We start from the raw sequence: 17,592 nt of genomic DNA, 5'->3' as shown, positions 1-17,592 counted from the left end.
TGGGGAGAAGGAAGGCTTGGGCAAGGGAGAGTCTAGAGGAATGAGTGAGGAATTTTTTATGGCTGTAGAGGAGTCCAAGTTTTTGACGAGTCTTTTTAATACATTGTTGAGTGTGGAGATCAAACTTTAAGTGGTCATGGATAGTAATGCCAAGGAGTTTTGTATGAGGCTCAGTAGAGATTGGAATGTTGTTCAAGGATGGACAGAAAAGGTAGTTTTATGGTGTTGGAGAGAAGAAGGGAGAAACAGAAGTTACGTTTTCTTAGGGTTCAGTACCAGGTGATTAGAAGTAAGCCACCTTTCGAAAGAGTGGAGGGAGTCTTGGGTGAGGTTATAGAGGTGAGTAATGTTGTTAGAGGAGGAGAAGATAGTTGAATCGTCAGCATATTAAATAATAGTAGAGAGTGGGCAAGAAGAGTGAAGGTCATTAATAAAGATATTGAAAAGTAGGGGTCCAAGGATGGAGCCTTGGGGGACCGGGCGGTTTGAACAGGTAAGAAGGGAGACAAGCTAGATTGCCATTTAACAGCCTGATATTGGTTAGACAGGTAGCTGCAGAACCAAGATAGAGTAGAGTTAGAAAGGTTTAGTGAGGCTAGTTTGGGTAGAAGTATTCTGTGGGAAACTGTGTCAAAGGCTTTGGATAGCTCGAGAAACAAGCAGGAGACTAATTCATTATTATCATGGGATTTTGCAATGGTATTTATGAAGGATATAAGAGAGGTTGCAATACTATGTCTTCTAAATCAGATGTATATGTTGGTAGCTACCTTCTGGGAGTTCATAGGTGAGCACTAGTCTAGCTGCCCTTGGGGGCCATTTTAAGTCTAGCCATTTTCCCTTTTGGGTTTTAATTAGCCTAGCCTTTTTAGACCTTGTGATTAGACTGGCCTTCCCCATTCCATGGTTGATCATTGCATATTATCCCTAATAAAAATAACTGGGATTATACCATAGATAATTTGAGGGGATCCATGCACAGCATACAACATTTAGGAAATGCCTCTGTCCATCAGTAGTCTTGGGGACGTACCTGTGGGAAATTCCAGTGTAAAGGAGGCTTGGTGCACATGAACATCTGACAGCAACAGGTTGAAATTTGGTGCTGTGCTCCAATTATTATTTTACTTTTTCAGAGCTAACTTCAAAGATATACTCGGAACACATCTCTCTTTTGGGGTTAGGGCTGAGGAGGCATGTTTTGTAGATGTAGGACAGCAGCAACTTCAAATATATGACTATGGTCATTTTCCTTTTATTTTCATCTCAAGGGAACAGCAGATGGTTATACATAAAATTATTTGTTTTGAGAGGGATACTGAAGAAGGCAGACATCCCAGATATGATTTATGAGCCCTCACAAGCATCTTCTTCTCAATTTACGGGTAACTACTACTCAGTTTATTGGTAAATACTGTGTTGTCAGCCATGAGCCTTGGACACAACTTCTTTTCCACTTGAAATAAAAAATAGTCGCTTTCCTTTGTCATGATTTATTGTTCATGCTATGATAAAAACAAAAAAATGTGGAAATGTTCTACAATGCATCTCACAACATTTACAGCCTCATAACTTCTGGGGGCCTAGTGGCCTTCAGACCCCCAACTTAATTAAGTTCTTTTCTACACAGTTATTACAGTACAGTCTTGGCCAATTAAGATATGTTGAAAGGATGTAAGAAAAAGCTAGCAAGACAAAATGAAAAAAACAAAACAAGAATACTCCGGACACTATGAAGAAGCAAGGTTAGGAGGAAAACAGGGGATTAGGTGTGTGCCAGGGTGACAGTAGACCATGACATGGGGAGTGCCATGGGACACTGTCTAGAATAACATATCATCTAAGGCTGTCCATGACATCAGAGTATACCAAATTTAAAATGTTGGGCTTCTGTGCAGGGATTGTCAAAGAGGCATCACTACCTTGAGGCAAGGGGTGTGTTTTTATTATGCAGGGGGTATGGCTTATTTGTCACGAAATGGAAGGATTCAAAGGTGATGAGTACAACCAATGCAAAATATGTTTTCTGTTTCTTTATTACCAAAATAAAATAAGCAACTGTTGCACAAATTTAGTTACTGCAATGTTTCATGCCATATTAAGGTGTTTCAGACACAGTATGATAGTTTTCTGCAATATTTGGAGGAAAGTTATAATATATGGTCTCCTAAAATATCAGAATGTTTGCTAGTTTCTCTTTTCACTGCTTCACAAGATTAAAAATGTCCACATCTGGACAGCCTTGCCAAAAGTGAGAAAGTTAGTTAAGTTTGACTGTAGCAAAGTGACTTAATATGCATTTTCAGAAAAACACGTTTCAAAACGTAATTATCAATCATTACTTTGCCAAAACAATATCAATTTTTGAAGTCTCAAGCAATCTTTTAAAGCAGTGTCAGGGATATTTGAGAGATGCACTGGCAATGGTTAATACAAAAACATAACATTTCTGGTGCTTTTTTAATGTTTGTTGATGCCTCAGTTGCCTCTGATTCTGTCTCAGTGCTTCATTAAGCCCCCTAGGACAAATGTAGGGTTACTACCTGTCTCTCTATAAGAGGATCCGAGGGTATAGTTAAGCATACTCTTTATACTCTACCAAGTACAAATTTCTACACATCACTAAAAGAAAGCATAATACTAAGTCCACAACTGTCTAAATGAATTCCTCCAGTAACAGTTTCATAGACTGAAAAAATATCTGTCAATATTTATTTAAGTCTGATGACTGGGGAAGTCCACTAGGCCATAACGAGCCCATTTTAAGTGGAGGCCTGGGGAGAAAAGCTCCAAGATATTGCAGTTACAAAGACAATAGTATGTACAGAAAGTTTAAAACATTTACAGAAAAATACAATTTGTCATAAGATCATAGAGTACATTTAAACATACGGCTACTAACCCTTTGCAGGTAGGTAGACTAAACATTTACAGAACAAATAAACATTTTGTCCAAAATCTTAGTAAGTAAAACTTGTAAAACATACAGCTGCTAGGTCGTGGCAAGTTAGATGAAACAAAATTTGAAGAGGAGAAAGTACCAGTATATTTGTAAAGGAAAGCATAGGAAATTGGATCGTACAGAAAAAAATTCAGTTCCTGATAGGGGAGAGAAAGTTTTAGGTAGAGATGAAGCAGTAGTAGTGGTTAAACTGGTGATGATTTCAGTGCAGGGTAATAAGAGAGGTGGTTTAGAGGGGTTTTAGAAGGAAAGTGATGCAAACATTTAAATGCTGGGGGCATTTCAATTTTTTAACTGACAGGTGGGTTGGAGGTAGCAATAACAGCATACCAGTATAAAAATTATATCCTCTTACTGCAGCTCCCAGAGGAGCAGTCCTTATTTGGCCAGGTTAGTCCTGCAAAAACATGAAAAAATGGCAATTTACCCTGAGATTTTAAGGGCGTAACTTATTTCAAAAGTCCCCTCTTCTTTTTCTTTCGGCTTTTCCCAGTTAGGGGTCGCCACAGCAGATCACCTGTCTGCTCATGATTGGCAGTGGAGTTTTACGGTGTTGATTTGCCAGCCCAGCGCCCAACCTTCCACAGGAGGCGGACACACACTCACACCTAGGGCCAATTTAGAGTGTCCAATCCACCTACAGCATGCCTTTGGGAGGAAACACACGCGACCACAGAGAGGACATGCAGACTCCGGACAGAAGGCACCCTAGCCAAGGATCGAACTGGAGAACCTCTTGCTGTGAGGCAGCAACGCTAACCGCTGCACCACCGCGGCCACCCTCAAAAGTTCCCTCTAATTGTTATGTAATAGGCTTATTTTGTATCTAAAACACTTTATTACTATATGAAATAACAAGAATAACAACAATTCTGCATCAGTAAACTTATTTAGGAATACATTAAATATATTCCTTTGGAATGGGTATGGCTCGTCCTGCAAATCATCATATTTCAATACAAAATGACCCACTTCAAGCATTTGAAAAGGTGGCAACCCTAAATAAGATTGTATTTTTTTTTTGACAAGAACATCCAGGTTCCAACTCACTTAGTATTAATTACGAGTGTATCTAAATAGATAGTCAGTAGAGTGCCATACCTAAATCGAGATCTCAAAATCTTACCTTTAATTACAAATGTTAAATGAAAAACTAAGTCCACGCAGAAAATTATTCGGCAGTTCAACGTCCACAGGCAACAACACTAGGCTGATATGGGTGGAGCTTAGACGGAATTAACTACTGCGCATGTTGGGAAGAGTTTTCGTCAAAGTCAAGTCAGCTGCACAAAAGTTCGCAAAGCTTCAGTCACATGACGGGAACTCGTTTCTATTTCTTTCTTTCTTTTTTTTAATGAATTAATCCGGAAACAGTATGCTTCACTTATTGTTTTCCATTTTTTTTAGTTGTTTGAAGCCTGGAAGTGGTGTTATGGTAAGCTCAGGTCTTCACTTTAATTAAACGTACAGCTTATAAATAGAAGTTTTCGTTTCCTGTTTGAAAATCATGCTTTTAAAATACGCGTGTATTAATTTAAATCATGCTTATGTATTCTAAACATTTTCGTTAGGCTAGTAAGTGACGCAAAACATTCATTGTCTTTTTTTATTTTGGACTCTTCTTTTAAATCGAATGAGGTAGACATATGCGTCTGTTTGTTTCCTCGTCCGAATTTATACTACTGTATGGCGTGTTGCGATTACCTTACAAAATCGGAAATAAATTGGACTTCCCTGGTGTCAGTTGTGCTTAACATATGAATGTGTTTCCGAGCATAACGTACCATATATCGTACCATATATGGATGTCAAACCTATATCTGCAGTCAGGAGCAAATCCATAATAATAATCGGGGACACACACTTGCAAAACATTACTGTTAACTGAAGAGGCAAAGTAAGAATGTGAATTAAGAAGCAGATGTTAAGAATGGGACTACCACTTGGTGATCAAGAAGTGCAGTACCCAAAGTGGTGCTCTCCCCACTGAAAGGAACGTAAGATATGAAGCCTCGACATTTCAGTTCCTGTTAAAATCGGGACAAACAAAAAAAGAAGCAAAAGTAGCCTTCTAGTCTTTCTTTTGGGTGTTTTTTTAGCAAAGAGATGGTCAACGGAATGCAGCTTTCAATATATATATATATATATATATATATATATATATATATATGGAAATGCTAATTGCTTTCTTTCTTGTGTTCTTTTCTTATGTTTGCACTGGTAAATGGTTAATGTAACGCAGTATTGTGTTTGACACCTTTGGTAAATCCAGCTGCCAATCTATGGCCCTGCCCACCAGATACATGCCACAAACACAAAAACAGTATTTCCTTTCTTAACATTCTCTAGTTCATATGCTTTTTCTTAAGTAAATGAAGCTTGTCTAAGTATAATCCACCGTACCTCTTAACTGTCACTGATTCTGCAGGATGTCCTTGATTTTTGCCATGCCCCATGTAAAATGTTTGATTTTGTTTTTGGTAAATCCTTAAGGAATACATCGTTAAAGTGTCATCCTTGTTAAAAAAAAAAAAATGCAAGTTGATGCAAAACTTCTTGTTCTGTTGGAGTAATATTTAAAAGTTTCCCCTGTTATTTTTGGCTAATACATTGAGAGATTTGTAACACCCCCCCCCCAAATCATTAGTTTTAGGACAGACCAAACAAAATATTGAAGCAGAGTCAAGGACATCCCTGAAAATCAGATAAATTTGAGAGGCATGATGTCAACAAATTCACTTCAAGAGGGAAATTGGAGAGTTGAATCTTGACATTTATGTTGAGAACATATAATGTGTTATATTCAGAGAAATGAAGTCATAATACTTTGTAGTGCATGGAACTTTACCTGTTCCCAAGTACTACCAAAGTTGGAGGAAAAAAGTGTTACCATAAAGCATTTTTCAGATTGGTTAGCTGTAACACACACATTACTGCCACACACACTGGCCTTAATTCATTCCCTCCAGTACAGCTCTTTTGAGTGTGTACCTTTTAACTCCCAGTGAGTGTGTCTTGAGCCTTGCTCATCACCTTACAATTCTAACAAATACTCATTGACAGAGGTCAAATATCAGTACAGCTGTGTTTGCCATTGTGTATACTTCAAGATAAAATATTCTGATACCTTGTATGTAACATGGTTTTGGAACTATTAATGCAAATATGTACAAGCAATATTTGACGCCTAGAAGAGCAGTAGGAGGTAACTGCAGAAACACCTAGAGGTGCACTCGGCTGTAATGAGTTGAGTTGAGTAGTAGCTGAAGGGAGGTAAACACTTAATTCAGACTGCTAACTCTTTCATTCTGACTTAAAGTCTGAGGCGTTAGCCATCCTTTTGTTGCTGCTGTGTTGTGCCAAGCTCGGTTAATGCTCAACAGCAGTGAAGGACTTTATTAAGAACCTGGCGGATGTCAGGCAGGGGCTTATGTAGCCTGCCTTGTCCCTGATTTTGGAGCGTAATCCCTGCACTCCATGCATTACAAGCTTCTGTTAAGCACACAAAGTTCTGTTAAGATTAAGCTTAAAAGTGGATAATGCCAGCCTGCAAAGAACAGCAGCAGAAGGTGAAACAGCTTTTAAAAGTTGTTAGCTACTTCACTCTTTCTCACTCGCAAGCATAAATTATGGTAGAACAAAGTGTCCAACAGCTTTTAAAGCATTGTTTTGTTTTGTTTTCAAAGGAACACCTCATTTCTACCTGTGTTCTATTTGATGGTGCACCTATACTGAAGCTTTTGTCATACATTGAGCAGATAAAGGTCCATGCACTACAAAGAACTGAGATATGGAGTCACTGTTCATAACACTCTATGCTGCTGACACGAATGCCTAGATTCACCTCTCAGGCATCACTCTGAAGATGAATTTCTTGGTATTCGTGTTTTGAACACACAGTATGTTGGTTACGATCAGAGACCCACAAGGTTGCTGGCTTTGAGAAGTGTTCGTATTGGTCAGTTTTGTCTGCCAGGTCTGTGTTTTATACCAGTTATTTGTAAGCATAGTAAACTACATTTTTAAGCCCTAACTTACTGCTGACCACTTTCAAGAGTGCTGCAACCAGACTTCTGACTGTTGTGGGTTGCTTTACTGTCTCTCTCGGATGGGTAGACATATTCTTGTGAGCTTTTGAAAGGCATTATATGAGAATAGTAACAGGTGAAAAAAATGCTGCTTTCTTCAATTGCAAATGTTCTCTTATGCTTAATTTTAAATAAAAAAAAAATCACCCTCCGCCCAGAAATGTATCCTTTTCCAGCCTGAAATCACATTACTTTATACTTTTGATGTTTTTTATTAGTTGTTACTCTGAAAAGAAGTGATAGTTACAAAAAAATTTGTATTGTGCTGATAGTATTTTGACCTTGGTTGTCAGTATTTTTGTTGCTTTCAGATTTTTTTTCTAAATATGTTTATTGAATCATCCACCATATTTTAAGTTGACATGAGTTCATATACACTAGTAAAAACAAAACCAACCTTAATAACAGATTCTGTTATTATTGTGGTGCTCTGCATATGTTTAGTAATTTTTCTTTACTCCAACATTACATATATTGCTTGATTTTTCACCTTCCCTTTAAACCTCACTCTTCCGCAGAATTCGCCACATGCGTTTTCTACAGATTCTGTTCATTTCTGTTAAATTTGCTACCTTTATTTTCTAAAGATCACACTTGCAATTATTTTATTTCCTTTACAACGTTCAGTAGTTCCATTTGTAGTTATTTTTAGATTTTGATTTTCTTGTTGTAGTAATTGCTTTGTTGGCTTCAAGGAGCATTGAACTTAGGTCTTATTATGACTGGGCAGATCAGATATTCTATCACAGCTCAAAAGGATTATTTCCTTAGTACCATTTGTTCCACAAACATTTCTGTCATAGCCAAACATTTCTGTTATAGTACTGTCTAGGAAAATTTTAAAATTTGCCACCTTGTTTAATTACCAAAAAACATGTTCTGAATTTACTATACATTTCCTATCATGTGTCTGACATTTACTATTTAACTGAGGGACGAATCCTCTTAAGTTTACATTTGGTATAAAATACTTCCATACAAAAATCCTAAACCTTCAGGACTTTGATGCATACTTGTGAGTCCTACAGGTTTATTCCTATTGTTCCTTTGTAATTAGTCTTTCTGTTTTCCCAATCTTTCATAATCTCCTGTTATTAATTATTGGAGTTATCATGCGGCCATCTTATACTGTGTAGTAAATGGCATCTTCTGGGCTAGACTTGGCTAAAAACTTTACCAAAGCTGGTATTTCACTTGGTTCTCAATTGTTCATTTCCCTTTGCCTATACCCTTTATCAGTCTGTGATGGGGAATGTAGTTTCTAACCTGCAAATCACAGCCCTGCTTATCCTGGTCTACTATCTTTCCCTTCCTAGTTATTTGTCCCATTACCTAGGTACCTTGTTAGTATCATCCAGTAATTTAGCCCCCACAATGTATTTTCTACACCCCTACTTGCAGGCATCCCTATTAATAAAATCTCTTATTATTCTCGCACTGGCGAGGTCTTGTGATACTTTTTGAATGTAATATTGTGTATGGATTTACTATGTTCCTTAAAGACTTGCGTCCAAAATTTTAGTCTCTCTCTCTCTCTGTCTCTCTCTGTCTCTCTCTCTTTTTCTCTCTTTTTCTCTCTCTCTTTTTTTCTCTCCTTCCCACTCTTTCATCTTCATCCTCTTCTACTTGCATCAAATATGTATATGAGCCATAACTGCATATCTTTGAAGTACTCCTTCAAAAGAAGTAATCCTTAAACCCTTTTCATATTAGGAAAATCAGGTTATTCCGCTTAACCCTTGCACTCTTCCTGTCCCAAATAAATTTCTTCAACTCTGTCATTCATAGCTTCTGTGATTACTTTAAACAAGAAGTCTGACATGTATTTCTAAAAGGACTTTCCTGGTCAACAAATGTTAAATAAAAATAAAATAAAATAAATAAATAAATAAATAAATTTCACTAAACCATTTCAGTACTTGTATCTTACTATTTATATTCTTAATCAGGCAGTAACAGTTTCTTATTTTTTGTGTTATTTTCATTATACTGTCCTCCCACATATCCTGAGCTGCCATAACAGAATCCTTTTTTATCCATGTGGGATGATAGTTTACTACTATAACTTTTGATTTATCTTTGTGTATTTTATATCCTGAAAAAACTTGAAAATGTCTCAATGTTTCATAACTCTCTTCTGAAGCTAAGGGGTGAAGCCTGGTAGTTGTAGAAGAAACAATCCAACCCTCAACAACCGTGCTACCTTAACTTAATTTCAGAACTTGGCTAAACAGTCTGTATGGAGGCACAAAGCTAACCACTTTGAAACCAAGCAACTTTCTCTATTAAATGCAAACACTTAGGTCAGTCTGCTCACTGGACACGAACCTCCGTCTTTCACCCCCCCTTCTGCTTCAGAAAAAAATGTCATGTAAGCAGATAAGTAATCTAGTTGATGACATGCCCACAGACTCTTCACCTGGATGCAGGCCACATCTTCCCCTGGTTTGTCTACCAGTGTGTGGAATTTCTAACCCAGTCTCATCACATCTTTAAATTTTGCTGACAGAAAATATAATGCCATACATGCTGTTTTCCAAACAACCTAAACCTCAAAACACCCACATTTTTTATCCTGTTTCTATCCTACCCATTCTTGGCAAGGAGCTAGAAAAAATTATCTGTAGACAACTCTCTCAAACCACATTCAACAATATCATCTCGTCGCTTGACAACAGCAATATCCACTGACCTCACAAAAGCCTTTGACTTTATCAACCACCAACTCCTTGTCGCTCTCTCTTCAGAACTTTGGCATTAACAACACATCATCACCTGGTTTCAAGACTTGTCAGACAGCTTCTTCACAGACAATCCAAAAAAAGACCCTCCTAAATCAAATGACACCAAGCAAAGTCCAAAGTTCTGAGAATAAATTCTGTCATTTAATGTTAGGTAATTGTGTGGGATTCAATAAAATCTGCCAACACATCTTTCTAAATTCTAAAAAAGCTGACCAGTTACCTCCCCCTTGAACTATGATTAACCTTTAATAAGCAAACTTGTTAAAGTCTGCACACTTGAGTGTTTAGCTAGCACTTTACTATAATTCTTTCTCTTTATAGCATAATTATGCTGGTATATCCTGACCTTTTAAACTTTTTTCTGTTTTTCCGACATAGAACGCCAGACATGATAGACAGGTGGCCACATGTACCACTCAGCTAGTGTGACATTTGTATGTCCCTTGAACCCTTAATACACTAGGTATCACTGTATTGGTTGTCTCTTTGATAAATATACATTGGACACACAATCCACGTTTTTCATACTTTATACAATGTGCTCAGAATTATTAGATCTGTTATTGTTCCCCTCAGGTATTTTATATATATATATATATATATATATATATATATATATATAAATAATATAAACTGTTAGAATGTTCACCATATTTCTTAGTAAGGTCAAACAAAAACACTTATCCAATTCCTTTCAAAAATAGATATTATTTCTCTACAGTTGTTTTATAGACCAGACTTCTAGTGTTGTGGAAGTCTTTTGGGTTTCTGATACCATGACCCTGTTCTTCAGTCAAAATATGATTAAAGTTCATGAAATTTAATGCTGTTTCAATATTTGATGTTAGTCAGAAGGCCTCTTTGCAACACCCGCAATGTGCCTAGTAATTACTACTTCTGCAGTTTGTACGAAGTTACATGCATCAGTAATGTATCTAAGTATGATTGTGAATCCTTTTTTATTGCTCTGGAATAATAATTTGTCCTTTATCATAGCTTAACTGCAAAGTGGTTTGCCCCTGTTTTGTGGTCGCTGTAATGTAATCAATCAGTGTAGGGTGTATCTTGTACATATTTAAGCACTCTTATTCATGAGCGTGGGATACTGTCAAATGTTTTTGTAGTTTAGCCATGCCATACTTGGATTCCTTCCCTTTTTACAGTTCTCCATTTTGACTTCAACAAAAAATGATTCTTTGTTCTGTATATAACCCTTTTGTTCTGTTGCCATGATTGAGTTTTCTTCTGAGTGACTATAAATTCTGTTGGCATCAGTTCCAGTGTATAGTATATACGTCATCATAAGGCAACTTATTGGTCTATAGTTTTTAGGATATATACGTGTGGGTGTGCATATATGCGCGCACACACACACACACGTTTATGCGCACACGGACACACGTATATGTGCGCGCACGTATGCGCACACACATATATACGCACACACATGCGCGCACACAAAAAAAAAAAAAAATATATATATATATATATATATACATGCGCATGCACGTATACATGCGCGCGCACACAAGTATACGTATACACACATGCGCACACACGTATACATGCGCACACACGTATACATGCGCACACACGTATACATGCGCACACACGTATATATGCACACACATATATATGCTCACACACACTCACACACGTATATATATGCACACACACACGTATATATGCATATGCACACGCACGTATATATGCTCACGCACACACACGTATACATGCTCACACGTGTATATATGCTCACACACTCTCACACACATATATGCTCACACACTGTCACACGTGTGTGTGTATATATATATATATATATATATATATATATATATATATATATATATATATATATATATATAGGTGTATGTGCGCGCACACACGCAAACGTATGTGCGCGCACACACGCACGTGTATGTGCGCACGCACGTGCGTGTGCGCGCGTGTGAGAGCACACGAGAACGCGAGCACGCGTGTATAAACGCACGCACACACCCGTATATACGCGCACACACATGTATATACACAACGTATATACGCACACACACGTATATACGCATGCGCACACACGTATATACGCGCACACTCGCACGCACACATGTATATACACGTATATATGCACGCACACACGTATGCACGCACACGTACGTCTATACGCGTGCGCACGCACACGTACGTCTATACGCGTGCGCACGCGCACACACACACACGTATATATGCGCACACGTATATATGCGCGCACACACACACACGTATATATGCACACCATACCTCTCAACTGTACCTCATTACGAGAAATGTACCTCATTACGAGAAATGTACCTCATTTGGGGTCTTATGTTCCTCAAAGTTAATGTCCCACATTGAAAGACTGTCACACATTCAGTGTTAGGAACTTTTTTAAGTGAAATCCATGGTAAATAGAAATGAATCATATTAATTCATTAACAGATCTTCTTTTTAAGTAAAACCAGCATATTTTAACCATCCTATGGCCTTCCTAGTTGAAGTTGTTAGTAAGTCATTAGTATGTGTTCCACATTTTGCCCATTTGTTCCACATTATGAGGACTAGTGTTCCTCATTTTGGAGATGGAAGATTGAGAGCTATGACACACACAAACACACACACACACACACACACACACACACGTGTATATATGCACACGTACGTATATATGCACACGTATATATGCGCACACACACGTGTATATATACACACACAGACACACACGTATATATGCACACGCACACGTATATATGCACACACACACGTATATATGCGCACACACGTATGTATGCATGCACGTATATATGCACACACGCACGCACACACGTATATATGCACGCACACACGTATATATGCACGCACGCACACGCATACACACGTATATATGCACACATGCGCACACACTTATATATGCGCACGCACGTATATATGCGCACGCACGTATATATGCGCACGCACGTATATATGCGCACGCACGTATATATGCGCACGCACGTATATATATGCACGCGCACACACGTATATATGCACGCGCACACACGTATATATGCACGCGCACACACGTATATATGCACGCGCGCGCACACACGTATATATGCACGCACACACACACACGTATATATGCACGCACACACACACACGTATATATGCACGCACACACACACACACGTAATTCTCATCTCAAACTTCAGCCTTTGCAGGGCATGTCTCACACCCAATGGATTAATCTGGGTATATGTGCTTACGTATATATGCGCACACACACGTATATGCGCACACACGTATATATGCACGTGCACATGTGTATATATATATATATATATATATATGCGCACACACATATATATGCGCACACACATATATATACATACGCACGTATGTATGCGCACACACGTGTGTGTGTATATATATATATGCACACGTGTGTGTGTATATATATATATATATATATATATATATATATGAACACGCGTGTATATATGCACACACGTGTGTGTATATATGCACACACGTATATGCGCACACACGTGTGTATATATGCACGCACGTATATACGCACACACGCGTATATATGCACACGCGTATATATGCACACACACGTGTATATGCACACGCGCGTGTATATGCACAAATAGGAGTATATATTCACACGCACACGCATATATTCACGCACACACGCATATATACACACGCACGTATATATACACGCACGCACGTATTTATGCACACGCACGTATTTATGCACACACACGTATACACATATATATGCACACACATGTATAGATTCACACACATGTATATATGCACGCACACACACATATATATGCACACACACATATATATGCTCATATACACACACACGTATATATGCTCATATGCACACACACACGTATATATGCTCACACGCACACACGTATATATGCTCACACGCGTATATATGCACACACGTATGTATGCTCACACGTATGTATGCTCACACGTATGTATGCTCACACACACGTATATATGCTCACACACACACACACGTATATATGCTCACACACACACACACACACACACACGTATATATGCTCACACACACACACGTATATATGCTCACACACACACACACGTATATATATGCTCACACACACACGTATATGCTCACACCCACACGTGTATATATGCTCTCACACATTTATGCTCACACCCACACGTGTATATATGGTCACACACACATATGCTCACACCCACACGTGTATATATGCTCACACCCACACGTGTATATACGCTCACACACATATATGCTCACACCCAGACGTGTATATATGCTCACACACACACATGTATATATGCTCACACACACGTATATGTACTCGCACGCCTATATGCACATAGACACGCGTATATGCTCACGCACGCACATGCATATATGCTCACACACGCACGCGTATGTGCACACACACGCATATATGCTCACACACGCACACGTATATATGAGCACACACACGTTTATATATATATATATATATATATGCACACACGTATATATGCACACTCACATATATATATATATATATATATATATATATATATACACACACGCACGTATATATGCGCACGCACATATGCGCACACGCACGTGTATATATATATATATGCACACACATGTATATATGCACACGCATATATATATACACATATATATATATACATGCATATATATATATATATATACGCACACGCACGTATATATATGCGCGCACGTGTATATGTGTATATATATGCACACACGTGTATATATGCACACGTGTGTGTATGCACACACGTGTGTGTATGCACACACGTGTGTGTATGCACACGTGTGTGTGTGTGTATGCACACGTGTGTGTGTGTGTATGCACACGCGTGTGTGTGTGTATGCACACGTGTGTGTGTGTATGCACACGCGTGTGTGTGTGTATGCACACGTGTGTGTATGCACACGTGTGTGTGTATGCACACATGTGTGTGTGTGTATGCACACGTGTGTGTATGCACACATGTGTGTGTGTGTATGCACACGCGTGTGTGTGTGTGTATGCACACGCGTGTGTGTATGCACACGCGTGTGTATATGCACACGCGTGTGTATATGCACACGCGTGTGTGTATGCACACGCGTGTGTGTATGCACGCATATATATGCACGCATATATATGCACACGCGTGTGTGTATGCACGCATATATATGCACGCATATATATGCACACGCGTATATATGCACACGCGTATATATGCACACGCACACACGCATATATACGCACGCACGTATATACGCATGCACGTATATACACACGCATGCACGTATATATATACACACACACGTGTTTATGCACAAATACACACGTATATATGCACATACACAAATACACACGTATATATGCACACACACATATATACGCACGTATATATACACACACTTAGTTATGCACACACACACGTGTTTATATACGCACACACACGTATGTATGCACACACAAATACGTATATATGCACACACACGTGTATAGATTCACACGCACGTATATATGCACGCACACACACGTATATATGCACACACACGTATATATGCTCATATGCACACACACGTATGTATGTTCATATGCACACAAAGGTATATATGCTCATATACAGGTATATATGCTCATATGCACACACAGGTATATATGCTCACACACACACACGTATATATGCTCATGCATATATATGCTCTCACACACGTATATATGCTCATGCATATATATGCTCTCACACACGTATATATGCTCTCACACACGTATATATGCTCTCACACACGTATATATGCTCACACACACACGTGTATATATGCTCACACACACACACACGTATACTCACACACACATATATGCTCACACCCACACGTCTATATATGCTCACACCCACACGTCTATATATGCTCACACCCACACGTGTATATATGCTCACACCCACATATATGCTCACACCCACATATATGCTCACACCCACACGTGTATATATGCTCACACCCACATAGATGCTCACACCCACACGTGTATATATGCTCACACCCACATAGATGCTCACACCCACACGTGTATATATGCTCACACACACATAGATGCTCACACCCACACGTGTATATATGCTCACACACACACAGATGCTCACACCCACACGTGTATATATGCTCACACCCACACGTGTATATATGCTCACACACACATAGATGCTCACACCCACGTGTATATATGCTCACACACACGTATATGCTCACACCCACACGTGTATATATGCTCACACACACATAGATGCTCACACCCACACGTGTATATATGCTCACACACACATAGATGCTCACACCCACACGTGTATATATGCTCACACACACATAGATGCTCACACCCACACGTGTATATATGCTCTCACACACACAGATGCTCGCACCCACACGTGTATATATGCTCACACACGTATATATGCACATGCATATATATATATATGCGCACATGCACGTATATATGCGCACATGCACGTATATATGCGCACATGCACGTATATATGCGCACACGCACGTATATATGCGCACGCACATGTATATACATACACATGTGCATATATATGCACACACGTATATGCACACGCACGCGTATATATGCACACGCGTGCGTATATATGCACAAATAAGAGTGTATACGCACACGCACACATGCATATATACACACACACACGCATATATACACACGCACGCACGTATTTATGCACACACACACGTATATATGCACACATACACGTATATATGCACACACACGTGTATATATGTGCACACCTGTATATATGCGCACACACGTATATATGCACACATACGTGTATAGATTCACACACACGTATATATGCATGCACACACACGTATATATGCACACACGTATATATGCTCATATGCACACACATGTATATATGCTCATATGCACACACGTATATGCTCATATGCACACACACACGTATATATGCTCATATGCACACACACATGTATGCTCACATGTATATTTGCGCACACGTATATATGCTCACACGCACACACGTATATATGCTCACACACGCGTATATATGCACACACATATGTATGCTCACGCGTATATATGCACACACGTATATACTCACACACGCGTATATATGCACACACGTATATATGCTCACACGTATGTATGCTCACACACACACACACGTATATATGCTCACACACACACACGTATATATGCTCACACACACACACACATGTATATATGCTCACACACACACACACACGTATATATGCTCACACACACACGTGTATACTCACACACACACGTGTTTATATGCTCTCACACACACACACACACGTATATGCTCACACACACACACACACACGTATATATGCTCACACACACACGTATATATGCTCACACACACACACACGTATATATGCTCACACACACACACGTATATATGCTCACACACACACACGTATATATGCTCACACACACACACGTATATATGCTCACACACACACGTATATATGCTCACACACACACACGTATATATGCTCACATACACACGTATATATGCTCACACACACACGTATATATGCTCACACACACACACGTATATATGCTCGCACACACGTATATATGCTCACACACACGTATATATGCACACACACACACGTATATATGCACACACACACGTATATATGCACACACACACACACGTATATATGCACACACACACGTATATATGCACACAC

General features: G+C 38.9%; 2 protein-coding genes across 5 annotated transcripts in view; one reads left to right on the top strand and one right to left on the bottom strand.

The window, feature by feature from the left end:
• The window catches only part of RCBTB1 (RCC1 and BTB domain containing protein 1), a 2,478,854-nt gene extending 2,474,672 nt beyond the window's left edge, over positions 1-4,182 (bottom strand). For 2 of the 3 annotated variants that reach the window (XM_044071068.1, XM_044071070.1), the window contains exon 1: positions 4,089-4,182. The gene's annotated coding sequence lies outside the window, so the exon portion shown is untranslated. The remainder of the gene's footprint in view (positions 1-4,088) is intronic. The other variant, XM_044071069.1, reaches the window with a different exon arrangement.
• Positions 4,183-4,264: 82 nt separating this feature from the next.
• Positions 4,265-17,592, top strand: part of LOC122801604 (baculoviral IAP repeat-containing protein 2-like) — a 710,023-nt gene continuing 696,695 nt past the window's right edge. Inside the window, exon 1 of one of the 2 annotated variants that reach the window (XM_044071073.1) lies at positions 4,265-4,397. The gene's annotated coding sequence lies outside the window, so the exon portion shown is untranslated. The remainder of the gene's footprint in view (positions 4,398-17,592) is intronic. The other variant, XM_044071072.1, reaches the window with a different exon arrangement.

Source organism: Protopterus annectens, chromosome 5.part0 (assembly GCF_019279795.1).
Source record: "Protopterus annectens isolate FY-2018-M chromosome 5.part0, PAN1.0, whole genome shotgun sequence".
Lineage (NCBI taxonomy): Eukaryota > Metazoa > Chordata > Ceratodontiformes > Protopteridae > Protopterus > Protopterus annectens.
The sequence above is the reverse complement of the archived record's forward strand: the minus strand, read 5'-3'. Positions and strand labels throughout refer to the sequence as shown.